At 37.6% G+C, this 13,889-nt stretch overlaps 1 non-coding gene across 1 annotated transcript; it reads right to left on the bottom strand.

Moving 5' to 3' along the window:
* Positions 1-13,524: 13,524 nt before the first annotated feature.
* On the bottom strand, positions 13,525-13,596 carry TRNAC-ACA (transfer RNA cysteine (anticodon ACA)). Its single transcript has one exon. It is a non-coding gene; the product is annotated as a tRNA-Cys (tRNA).
* Positions 13,597-13,889: the final 293 nt, after the last annotated feature.

The raw sequence follows: 13,889 nt of genomic DNA on the forward strand, positions 1-13,889 counted from the left end.
ATTTCATGAGGTCAACATGAACTTAATTAAAAAAAAAAAAAACAGAAAAAAAGAGAAACCAATAGCACTGATGAATATAGATGAAAAAGTCTTCAACAAAATACTATCAAGCCAAATTCAATACATTTTTTAAAAAACATATCATGTACAAATGAAATTTATCACAGAGATTCGAGGAATATACCCAAATCAATTATTATGACACATGACATTAAAACCCTAAAGAGTAAAACCATATAATCATTTCAACTGATACAAAAATTTTTTCTTTACAAAATTCAGCTTTTATTTATGATAAAGTTCTAAATGAAGTACACATAGAAGGGGCATATCACAATGTAATAACTGTCATATATGACAAGCCCATGGCTAACATGATACTCAGTGGTAAAAAGCTGAAAGCATTTCCTTTAAGAATAGGAGCAAGATAAAGATGTTGACTATCACCACTTTTATTCAATGTAGTATTGAAAGTATTAAAATAAAAACCAAGATGACAGAATGGAAGGACATGCACTCATCTTCTGCTGCAAGAACACCAAAATCGCAACTAGCTGCTGAAAAACCATCAACAGGAGGATGCTGGAACCCACCGAAGAAAGGTACCCCATGTCCAAGGACAAAGGAGAAGTGGCAACAGGTGGTAGTGGATGCACAATCATGATAAAATCAAACCCCATACCCACCAGAAACCCTTGGAGGGCACAAAAAGACTTGTGCCCATCAGGACCAAGAAGAAAGAAGTAATGACTTCCAGAAGAAAGTGAGCCAGACCTGCCTGTGAGTGTTAGGATCTCTTGGGGAGGCATGGGTCAGCAATGGCCTGCCTTGGGGAAAGGGGCACTGGCAGCAGCAGGCCTAAAAGGCACTATGTGTGGTATAAGTGCCTTTAGAAGAGGTAGCCATTAGACTTACCATAGACCCTATAGCCTTACCATAGAGCCTCTGAGTGGGTGACCCACAGACAGGGGAACAATTGTACCACAGAAGTTCTCACTTGGTTGTGATGGTTCTATGCCTCACCAGACTTTCCAAACTGGATCCAGCAAAAAGAGTGGCAATCTCCAGGGGATCTGACTTTGAAGGCCAACAGAATTCAATTACAGAAATTCCATAAGACAAGGAGAAACAGATTCTTGGAGGTCTCAAAGAAAACCTTTTGTGTACTAGGACCCTGTATGCAGGTGAAGAACTAACAGAATCAGACATGGAACAATGGACTGGTTCAAAATTGGGAAAGGAGTATATCAAGACTCTATATTGTCACAGGTTTATTTAACTAATATGATTACATCATGTGAAATGCCAGGCTGGCCGAATCACAGGCTAGAATCAAGATTGCCAGCAGAAATTTTAACAACTTCAGATATTCAGATGATATTACTCTAATGGCAGAAAGCTAAGAGGAACTAAAGAGCCTCTTGATAAAGGTGAAAGAAGAGAGTGAAAAACTGGCTTAAAATCAACATTTAAAAAACTAAGATCATGACATCTGGTCCCATCACTTCATTCATGGTAAATAGATTGGGAAACAATGGAAATAGTGACAGATGCTTCTTGGGCTCCAAAATCACTGCAGATGGTGACTACGGCCATGAACTTAAAAGATGCTTGCTCTTTGAAAGAAACGATATGACAAACTAAGACAGCATATTCAAAATCAGAGACATCATTTTATCAACAATTTTCCATATAGTCAGTTCAGTTTCGTTCAGTTCAGTCACTCAGTCATGCCCAACTCTTTGCGACCCCATGAACCACAGCACACCAGACCTCCCTGTTCATCACCAACTCCCACAATTTACTCAAACTCATGTCCATTGAGTCAGTGATGCCATCGAACTATCTCATCCTCTGCTGTCCCCAGTAAACACCCAGGACTAATCTCTAGGACGAACAGGTTGGATCTCCTTGCAGTCCAAGGGTCTCTCAAGAGTCTTCCCCAACACCACAGTTCAAAAGCATCAATTCTTCGGCTCTCAGCTTTCTTTATAGTCCAACTCTCACATCCATACATTACTACTGGAAAAACCATAGCCTTGACTAGACAGACCTTTGTTGATAATGTCTCTGCTTTTTAATATGCTGTCTATGTTGGTCATAACTTTCCTTCCAAGAAATAAGCGTCTTTTAATTTCATAACTCAATCACAATCTGCAGTGATTTTGGAGCTCATAATAGTCTGCCACTGTTTCTTCTATTTCCCCACCTATTTGCCATGAAGTGATGGGAACAGATGTCGTGATCTTAGTTTTCTGAATGTTGAGCTTTAAGCCAAGTTTTTCACTCTACTCTTTCACTTTCATCATGAGGCTCTGTAGTTCTTCTTTACTTTCTGCCATAAGAGTGGTGTCATCTGCATATCTGAGGTTATTGATATTTCTCCCGGCAATCTTGATTCCAGCTTGTGCTTCCTCCAGCTCAGCATTTCTCATGATGTACTCTGCAGATAAGTCAAATAAGCAGGGTGACAATATATATCATTGACATACTCCTTTTTCTTAAATGGAACCAGTCTGTTGTTCCATGTCATTCTAACTGTTGCTTCCTGACCTCATACAGGTTTCTCAAGAGGCAGGTCAGGTGGTCTGGTATTCTCATCTTTTTCAGAATTGTTCACAGTTTATTGTGATCCACACAGTCAAGGTCTTTGGCATAGTCAATAAAACAGAAATAGATGTTTTTCTGGAACTCTCTTGCTTTTGGATGATCCAGTGGATGCTGGCAATTTGATCTCTGGTTCCTCTGCCTTTTCTAAAACCAGCTTAAACATCTGGAAGTTCATGGTTCACATATCGCTGAAGCCTGGCTTGGAGAACTTTGAGCATTACTTTACTAGCATGTGAGATGAGTGCAATTGTGCAGCAGTTTGAGCATTGTTTATCATTGCCTTTCTTTGGGATTGGAATTAAGACTGACCTTTTCCAGTCCTATTGCCACTGCTGAGTTTCTCAAATTTGCTCACATATTGAGTGAAGCACTTTCACATCATCATCTTTCAGGATTTGAAATACCTCAACTGGAAAACCATCACCTCCACTAGCTTTGTTCATAACGATGCTTTTAAGGCCCACTTGACTTTGAATTCCAGGATGTCTGGCTTTAGGTGAGTGATCACAACATCATGATTATCTGGGTTGTGAAGATCTTTTCTGTACAGTTCTTCTGTGTATTCTTGCCACCTCTTCTTAATATCTTCTGCTTCTGTTAGGTCCATATCATTTCTGTCCTTTATTAAGCCCATCTTTGTATGAAATGTTCCCCTGGTATCTCTATATTTTTGAAGAGATCTCTAGTCTTTCCCATTTCATTGTTTTCCTCTATTTCCTTGCATTGATCTCTGAGGAAGGCTTTCTTTTCTCTCTTTGCTATTCTTTGGAACTTTTCTTTCAAATGGGTATACCTTTCCTTTTCTCCTTTATTTTTCACTTCTCTTCTTTTCACAGCTATTTGTAAGGCTTCTTCAGACAGCCATTTTGCTTTTTTTCATTCCTTTTTCTTGGGGATGGTCTTGATTCCTGTCTCCTGTACAATGTCATGAACCTCCATCCATAGTTTATCACTCACTTTGTCTATCAAATCTAGTCCCTTAAATCTATTTCTCACTTCCATTGTATAGTCATAAGGGATTTGATTTAGGTCATGCCTGAATGGTCTAGTGGTTTTCCCCACTTTCTTCAATTTCAGTCTGAATTTGGCAATAAAGAGTTCATGTTCTGAGCCACAGTCAGCCCCTGGTCCTGTTTTTGCTGGCTGTATAGAGCTTCTCCATCTTTGGCTCCAAAGAATATTATCAATCTGATTTTGGTGTCAGCCATATGGTGGTGTCCTTGTGTAGAGTCTTCTCTTGTGTTGTTGGAAGAGTGTGTTTTCTATGACCAGTGTGTTCTCTTGGCAAAACTGTGTTAGCTTCTGCTCTGCTTCATTCTGTACTGTAAGATTAAACTTGCCTGTTACCCCAGGTGTTTCCTGACTTCCTACTTTTGCATTCCAGTCCCTATAATAAAAAGGACATCTTTTTCTTTGGGTGTTAGTTCTAAAAGGTCTTGCAGATTGTCATAGAACTGTTCAACTTCAGTTTCTTCAGCATTACTGATCAGGGCATAGACTTGGATTACTGTGATATTGAATAGTTTGCCTTGGAAACAAACAGAGATCATTGTGTCAATTTTGAGATTGTTTCCAAGTATTGCATTTTGGACTTTTTTGTTGACTATGATGGCTACTCCATTTCTTCTAAGGGATTCTTGCCCATAGAAGTAGGTATAGTGGTCATCTGAGTTAAATTCACCCATTCCAGTACATTTTAGTTTGCCAATTCCCAAAATGTTGATGTTCACTCTTGCCATCTCCAGTTTGACCACTTCCAAATTGCCTTGATTCATGGACCTAACATTCCAGGTTCCTATGCAATATTGCTCTTTACAGCATCAGCCCTTGTTTCTATCACCAGTTACATCCTCAACTGGGCATTGTTTTTGTTTTGGCTCCATCCCATCATTCTTTATGGAGTTATTTCTCCACTGATCTCTATTAGCACATTGGGCACCTACCAACCTGGGTAGTTCATCTTTCAGTGTCCTATCTTTTTGCCTTTTTGTACTATTTATGGGGTTCTCAAAGCAAGAATACTCATGTGGTTTGCCATTCCCTTCTTCAGTGGACCATATTCTGCCAGACCTCACCACCATGTCCCATTCATCTTGGGTGGCCCAACACAGCATGGCATAGTTTCATTGAGTTAGACAAGGCTGTGGTGCATGTGATCAAATTGGCTAGTTGTCTGTGATTGTGGTTTCAGTCTGTCTGCCCTCTGATACCCTCTCTCCGTGCCTACCGTCTTACTTGGGTTTCTCTTACCTTGTACATGGGGTATATCTTCACGGATGCACTTTGTTGGAGCAGCCGCTGCTCTTTACCTTGAATGTGGGGTAGCTCCTCTCAGCCGCCGCCCCTGACCTTGGATGTGTTGCCACCCCTGACTTGGACGTGGGTAGCTCCTCTCAGCAGCTCCTGTGCCACTAAGCTATGGTTTTTCCAGAGTCATGTATGGATGTGAAAGTTGGACTATAAAGAAAGCTGAGTGCCAAAAAACTGATGTTTTTGAACCGTGGTGTTGGAGAAGACTCTTGAGAGTCTCTTGGACAACAAGGATATCCAGCCAGTCAATCCTAAGGAAATCAACACTGAATATTCATTGGAAAGAATGATGTTGAAGCTCCAATAATTTTGCCACCTGATGCAAAGAGCCAACTCACTGAAAAAGACCCTAATGCTGGTATAGATTGAGGGCAGGAAGAGATGGTGGCACCTGAGGGCAAAACAGTTGGATGGAATCACTGTTCAAGAGAAATGAGTTTGAGCAAATTTTGAGAAACAGTGAAGGATGGGGAAGACTGTCATGGTACAGTCCATGGGGTCAGAAAGATTTGGAAACAACTTAGTGACTGAACCATAACAACAATTGGAAAGCAATATCCACAGCAATCAGATGTGGAAAATAAATAATAGTAATCCAACCTGGAAAGGAAGAAATAAATTATCACTGTTTGAATATAACATGATACTATACATAAAAAATACTAATGATACAACAAAAACCTATTTTTAATGAACTTAATTCATCCACAGGATACAAAATTAATATAAACAAATCTATTGTGTATCTATACACTAACAATAAACCATCAGTGACTTATCAGAAACAGATATTAAGAAACCAGTCCTCTTTACCATCACATCAAAAAGAATAAAATATTTAGCAATAAATCTAACCAAGAAGGTAAAATACTGATGCAGAGAAAACTATAAGAACTGATGAAATGAACTGAACATAAAAGTAACAAATATAAAGATATTCCATGCTTATAAATTACGAGAATTAATATTGTTAAAATGGTCATTCTACTCAAGACAATCTATCGATTCAGTATAATCCCTAATAAAATGCCAATGTCTTCATTCACATAACCAGAAATAATAATTTTAAATTATGCTTGGTAATACAAAAGAGCCTGATTAGCTCAAATAATCTTGAGAAAGAACAAAGATGTAGGAATCATTCTCCCTAATTTCAAAGTATAGTACAAGGCTATATTAATCAAGATTATGGTATTTGCACAAAAGCAGACACATATCATTAGAACAGTACAGACAGCCCAGAAATGAACCCATACATAGATGGCAAATTAATCTACAACAAAGGAGGCAAGAATATACAATGGGAAAAAAGACAATGACTTCAATAAATGGTTGATGGGAAAAGTAGACAGCTACCTGCAAATATTCAAATTGGACTACTGTTTCACACTATATATAAAATACACTCAAAATGGATTATAGATATAAATGTATGACCTGAAACAATAAAATTCATAGAAGGAAACATGGGGAGTGCACTTTTGACGTAAATCTAACAATATTTTTTTTTAATATGTCTCCTCAGACAAGGAAAGCAAAAGTAAAAATAAACAAATGGGACTACATCAAATGCTGCACAGTAAAGGAAGCTATCAATGTAATGAAATAGCCACCTACTGAATGGGAGAAGATATTTGCAAGTAATATACTTGACTGTTGTTTAGTTGCTAAGTTATGTCCAAGTCTTCACAACCCCATGACTGTAGCACACCATGCTTCCCTGTCCTTCACTATCTCCCAGAGTTTGCTCAAACTCATGCTGATTACGTCAATGATACCATCCAACTATCTCATCCTCTGTTGCCCCCTTCTCCTCCTGCTTTCAATCTTTCCAGGATCGTATCCAACGAGTCAGCTTTTCCTATCAGCTGGCCAAAGTATTGGAGAAGTTGTAGTAATCTAAGTATCTATCTTAGATTAGAGACAAATGTCTTAATTTTTTTTTTTTTACTTAAATTTGATATGTGCTATTGTTTAGTCAGAAAAGGCAATGGCACCCCACTCCAGTACTCTTGCTTGGAAAATCCCAAGGACGGAGGGGCCTGATGGGCTGCAGTCCATGGGATCTTAGGAGTTGGACAGGACTGAGCGACTTCACTTTCACTTTTCACTTTCATGCATTGGAGAAGGAAATGGCAACACACTCCAGTGTTCTTGCCCGGAGAATCCCAGGGACGGGGGAGCCTGGTGGGCTGCCGTCTATGGGGTCTCACAGAGTCGGACACGACTGAAGCAACTTAGCAGATTGTTGTTTAGTTCAGCTCAGTTCAGTTCAGTTCAGTCACTCAGTCATGTCCGACTCTGCGACCCCATGAATCGCAGCACCCCAGGCCTCTCTGTCCATCACCAACTCACAAAGTTCATGCAGACTCACGTCCATTGAGTTAGTGATGCCATTCAGCCATCTCATCCTCTGTCTTCCCCTTCTCCTCCTGCCCCCAATCCCTCCCAGCATCAGAGTCTTTTCCAATGAGTCAACGCTTCGAATGAGGTGGCCAAAGTACTGGAGTTTCAGCTTCAGCATCATTCCCTCCAAAGGAATCCCTCCTTCAGAATGGACTGGTTGGATCTCCTCATAGTCCAAGGGACTCTCAAGAGTCTTCTCCAACACCACAGTTCAAAAGCATCAATTCTTCAGCACTCAGCTTTCTTCACAGTCCAACTCACACACCCATACACGACCTCTGGAAAAACCATAGCCTAGTAGATTCCCTTTAAATGTTTAACAAAGTCTCTTAGTTGTAGTATTCTAGGCACTCTGATAATAGATATTGTTTACAAAATAATTTTCTATATATGGAGATAATAACAATTTTTGAACTTCTGGATATATTAACTTTAAATGTACTTTTAATACAATTTATTTGATAATTTGTATTGTTACATTTATTTCCATGGGTGAGTTTGACCTGCTATTTTTCTGGTAATATCATTCTCAAGTTTTAGTATCAAGAAAATTCTGTTTTAATAAAATGAACTAGGTGCTGAGTAGAGGAGAATTTGTTGTGAATTTGGTTTTATTTCCTTTAAAATGTATATAAAAATGATTTTGTTGTTAATCTACAGTAATATGAAGATGAAAGTCCTTTGTTCAGGTTTTCTAGTCAGTCACGGCAGGGCTTGGCCAAATATTTATTTCTCCATTCTCAGGACCAGACACTATATAAAAGGGAAATACGTGTCAATGTTCTTAAAAACACACAAACAACTTTGACCTAGAAAAATACAGAAATTCATTTTAAGAAAAGACTATAAAATTTTAAATACTGCAATAGAATATGACCAAATATCATGTATCCAATAAAACTTAGATTTTACACACACAGAGATACATATGGGCTTCCCAGGTGGTGCCAGTGGGAAAGAATCTGCCTGTCCATGCAGGAAATGCAAGAGACACATGTTTGATTCCTGGGTCTGAAAGATCCCCTGGAGTAGAAGGAAATGACTATTTGCTCCACTATTCTTGCCTGGAAAATTCCATGGACAGAGGAGCCTGGCAGGCTACAGTCCATGGAGCTGCAAAGAGTTGGAACACAACTGAGCAACTGAGCACACGTACAGATATACATATATATAATAAGACATGATTTCATAAATGAACAAAGTGGCTATAGAATGATATGTATATTCAAGACAATTTTTTCTAAGATGTGGCTATGCAGAAATGCATTAAAATGCTGACATTTATATAAAAATATAAATAGTTTTTCCTGGATTATTAGATTATGAGTGATTGTTACTTTATTAAATATACTTTATAGTATGATTTATGTCACTTATTAAATTTATTATTATGTTAGCAGAAAAATCAATAAAGCTCTTTTCATGATTTGAAGCTGTAGTTGAAAATATATCATTTTGAAGATGTTATTTTTTTTTTTACTATAGTTTTAGGAGTATAATTAGTATTAGTTTGTAAAAGTTACAGCAGAACAAAGTTTGGCCCATTATGAGAAATTACTCTCTAATAATTATAGCCTAGCAAAATGGTCTGGCTTATGAGTCTGGGAACTTTAGTCAGAGTTTCTACAGAACACAGAATCACTTTGTTGGAAAGACTAAATTTCCTATTTTAATATTGAGGACACACACACGTATACACACATTTACCTATACATACACACATATATACCTATACGTTCACACACGTACCATATTCTATACCACTTGAACACTTTTTCATGAAGTGCACAGTAAGTGAAATAAAAATAGATTTTGTAAGCGATAGCAAAATAGCTAACCAAATATTTTTTTATGTTTTTTCTTCCTTTTAGAATAAAATCCTTTGAAGAAATCATCACAGTCCCTGAACAAATATGATCTCTAGTATATTTGTTGCAAACATTTGGCGCCTCAGAAAATTAACAATAAAGATAGTTTGGCTTTGAAAGTGTGGGGATCTAAACTTTAGAGATTTTTATGTGATTCACTTCAGAGCACATATGCTAAAATTGAAAATGGAGAAAATGTATGGGATAAGACTCAAACACATTGTGTCCTCTTTTTCTTCTACATTTTCTTTGAATTGTTTTATATAAGCTTTAATAAATTTTAAGCAAAAAAATCCCATGAATATTTTTAAAGCTACAAATATATTCATGAAAAAAAAATAGAGGTAAATGGAGGATGAGACAACCCATTTTCATCTGTATTTGTCTGGTATTGACATAAATTTGCTAATCTCTAATATCAAATACTGTAAAATAAATGTACAAAACTTCCCACAAACTGCCTAGAGATTGGAATGCAGGGTCAGACAATGCATTTAAAGAAAATTCAAGATAAGACTTTAGAAAAAGAGATAACTTTTCAGTTGAGTTGTGAAGATAAATAAACAGAGGAGATAGTATTTTGATAACCTAAAAACAATTCTGAAAGGAAAAAGGAAAAAAATTAACAGTGATTTTGAAAAATATTATATGTAGTTGGTTTGACTTTCAGTTTCCCAACTTTAGATCACACTGATAAGATTTCCTGCACTTTTAATAGTAAATCTAAGTTTAATACTTATAAGTAGAACAGAAAAAAAAAAAAAAAACAAAATTTAAACTCCTTGCTACAAAGATAAAAAATTGTACAATTGTTTCATAGTGTGTATATCTTTGGTTTTAAGCAATTAAGGCCATTTAGCATAATATAATAGTATTATTAAGTACTAAACAAGTTATTATTAAGAACTAAACAAGTTTGTTGATTGAAAGGGGAGATCCACAGCTTTTAGCCAGATAGAAGAGTTAACACAGGACAGACTGACACCTTCTACTTGTCAATACTTTTTATACTGTTTTAGGAAGAACTTTAATTAGCAGACATCATCAATAAGCATTAGGTTTGTCATATGCTAATGGTGACTGAGAGATTTGTCCCTTTGTTATTCTGAGGAAGATATTTTTCAGTCACTAAGGACGACATGTGCAAGTGGATTCCATGCAGCAGACTCTTGCACTCCGGATAGAGGAGACATTTTTGCTTTTGTTTCTTGCCTCCATCTCCCTTCTGAGAATTCCTTCTAGCCTTGATCATTTCCTCTGTCTTTCTCCTGAGACCCATTGTGGTGCTTTGCAGATGCAAGTGTCCCTGTACATACTTCTTACACTTTTGGCCGAAAAGGTGAAGTTTTCTATCTTCAGTCATTCCTGAATACCCTCAATAACCATCAGCACAAGCTTTCACTGAAAATGGAAAATAAACTTGTCACTGAGATTCTCTCTTTTCAAGACTCATGGTGCTCTTATTTTCCTTTAGTCCCAGTAAAGGAAGTACAAGAGTAAAATGTTCAGTGCAACTTGCGTTGGTGCTTGGGAGTGGCTTTCAGGTCAATTCAGAAAACAAGTGAAAATGAAACCTTTATACCTACAGACAGGCAAGCTACAGTCCATGGGGTCACAAAGAGTCAGACACGACTGAGCTACTAAGCTTACACATACCTACAGATCCTTCACTGAAGGGTTGTGAAACAGATCTCCAAATGTTCATATATCATAGAATCAATTACGCGAGTCAAAATTTTTACTAAATTGTAGAATTGAAAAGCTACTATCAGACTGAATGTTGGTTAGAGTTATTAATAAAAATTGCATTTTGGTTTTATGCATATAGAAACAATAACACAATTAAGGTATATGACATTATGATGCAAAATATATTTCTTACCCTAGTCACAGTCATAAAGGACTGAAAGCCATTACTTTAGGACATCCTCCATTGTTGAGGTGTTTGATGTAGTAGCTACCAGCCACATGGGACTATTTTATTTAACTTTAAATTCACTGAATTTAATAAAATGGAGAAATTAGTTTCCCAGTCTTACTAGACATATTCCAAGTGCTCAGTACTTACATGAAGCTATGGTATTAGACAACTCATAAATCAAATCTTTTCATTATTGCAGAAAGTTCTATTGAATAGTGCTGCTCTAGAAACAATCCAATGCTAAATTTATAGTATTTCCATATGTGTAATCTACACACAATAAAATAATGTCTAACAACTAATGACACTTGTTTTGAGTTTGTCTTTTGCTGCTATAAATTTTAAGCAATAGTGCTTAATTGGCTGAATAGGCATTGTTAACCTATACAAAAGGATGCATTGTTTTAATTAAAGCATGTTCAGTAGCTCAGTCATGTCCGACTCTTCGTGACCCCATGGACGGCAACCCACCAGGCTCCTCTGTCCATGGAATTCTCCAAGCAAGAATACTAGAGTGGGTTGCAATTTCCTCATAATTAAAGTATGATAAGATGCAAATATGGCAAGAATACACTGAAGAACTGTACAAAAAAAGACCTTCATGACCAAGATAATCATGATGATCTGATCATTCACACAAAGCTAGAGCCAGACATCCTGAAATTCAAAGTCAAGTGGGCCTTAAAAGCATCACTAAGAACAAAGCTAGTGGAGGTGATGGAATTCCAGTTGAGCTATTTCAAATCCTGGAAGATGAAGCTGTGAAAGTGCTACACACAATGTGTCAGCAAATTTGGAAAACTCAGCAGTGTCCACAGGACTGGAAAAGGTCAGTTTTCATTCCAATCCCAAAGAAAAGCAATGCCAAAGAATGCTCTAACTACCGCACAATTGCACTCATCTCACATGCTAGTAAAGTAATGCTCAAAATTCTCCAAGTCAGGCTTCAGCAATATGTGAACCATGAACTTCCAGATATTCAAACTGGTTTTAGAAAAGGCAGAGGAACCAGATATCAAACTGCCAGCATCTACTGGATCATCAAAAAAGCAAGAGAGTTCCAGAAAACATCTATATCTGCTTTCTTAACTATGCCAAAGCCTTTGACTGTGTGGATCACAATAAACTGTGGACAATTCTGAAAGAGATGGGAATACCAGACCACCTGACCTGCCTCTTGAGAAATCTGCATGCAGGTCATGAAGCAACAGTTAGAACTGGACATGGAACAACAGACTGATTCCAAATAGGGAAAAGAGTACATAAGTGCTATATACTGTCACCCTGCTTATTTAACTTATCTGCAGAGTACATCATGAGAAATGCTGGGCTGGAAGAAGCACAGGATGGAATCAAGATTGCTGGGAGAAATATCAATAACCTCAGATATTCAGATGACACCACCCTTATGGAAGAATGTGAAGAATAACTAAAAAGCCTCTTGATGAAAATGAAAGAGGACAGTGAAAAAGTTGGCTTAAAGCTCAACATTCAGAAAGTGAAGATCATGGCATCTGGCTCCATCACTTCAAGGGAAATAGATGGGGAACCAGTGGAAACAGTGTCAGACTTTATTTGGGGGGTTTCAAAATGACTGCAGATGGTGATTGCAGCCATAAAATTAAAAGACGCTTACTCCTTGGAAGGAAAGTTATGACCAACCTAGATAGCATATTAAAAAGCAGAGACGTTACTTTGCCAACAAAGGTCCATCTAGTCAAGGCTATGGTTTCTCCAGTAGTCATGTATGGATGTGAGAGTTGGACTATAAAGAAAGCTGAGCACTGAAGAATTGATGCTTTTGAACTATGGTGTTGAGAAGACTCTTAGAAGTCCATTGTACTGCAGGTAGATCCAACCAGTTCATCCTAAGGGAGATCAGTCCTGGGTGTTCATTGGAAGGACTGATTTTGAAGCGAAATTCCAATATTTTGGCCACCTGATGTGAAGAGCTGACTCATTTGAAAAGACTTTGATGCTGGGGAAGATTGAGGGCAGGAGGAGAAGGGGATGACAGAGGATGAGATGGCTGGATGTTATCACTGACTCAATGGACATAGGTTCTCTGGGGGTTGGTAATGGACAGGGAGGCCTGGCGTGCTGCAATTCATGGGGTCGCAAAGAGTTGGACGTGACTGAGCAACTGAACTGAAATGAAAACACAAAACTATGAGGCTGTAACAAGTAATGGTTAGAATCATGGACTCTGTGTTTGGGCTGCTCAGATTTAAACCTACTATCTACGTTGGTAACTTAAAGTTTACTTATTAAAAAAAAAAGGAAGTGTAGTTGCTCAGTCATATCCAATGCCTTGTGACTCCATGGACTGTAGTCTACCAGCTTCCTCCGTCCATGGGACTTTCATGCAAGAATACTGGAGTGGGTTGCCATTTCCTTCTCCAGGAGATCTTCCCAACCCAGGAATTGAACCTGGGTCTCCTGCATTGTAGGCAAATGCTTTACCGTCTGAGCCACCAGGGAAGCCAAAGAAGCCACCAGGGACATTTACTTATATTTAGGAAAAATTATTTTCCTCATGTCAACCAGGTTCAACAATAATTTTGCAAATATTTCATTATTCAGTGAAATGGAAGTGGATAATTATCTTCTTATTTTCATTAGGAGGTGGGAGGGGGGTTCATGTTTGGGAATGCATGTAAGAATTAAAGATTTTAAAATTTTAAAAATAAAAACTAAAAAAATAAAAAATAAAAAATAAAAAAAAATCAAATAGAGAGGCATAGCAAAACACATGAAGACACAGGATTCATGTG

The sequence above is a fragment of the Ovis aries genome, chromosome 1 (assembly GCF_016772045.2).
Source record: "Ovis aries strain OAR_USU_Benz2616 breed Rambouillet chromosome 1, ARS-UI_Ramb_v3.0, whole genome shotgun sequence".
Taxonomy (NCBI): Eukaryota; Metazoa; Chordata; class Mammalia; order Artiodactyla; family Bovidae; genus Ovis; species Ovis aries.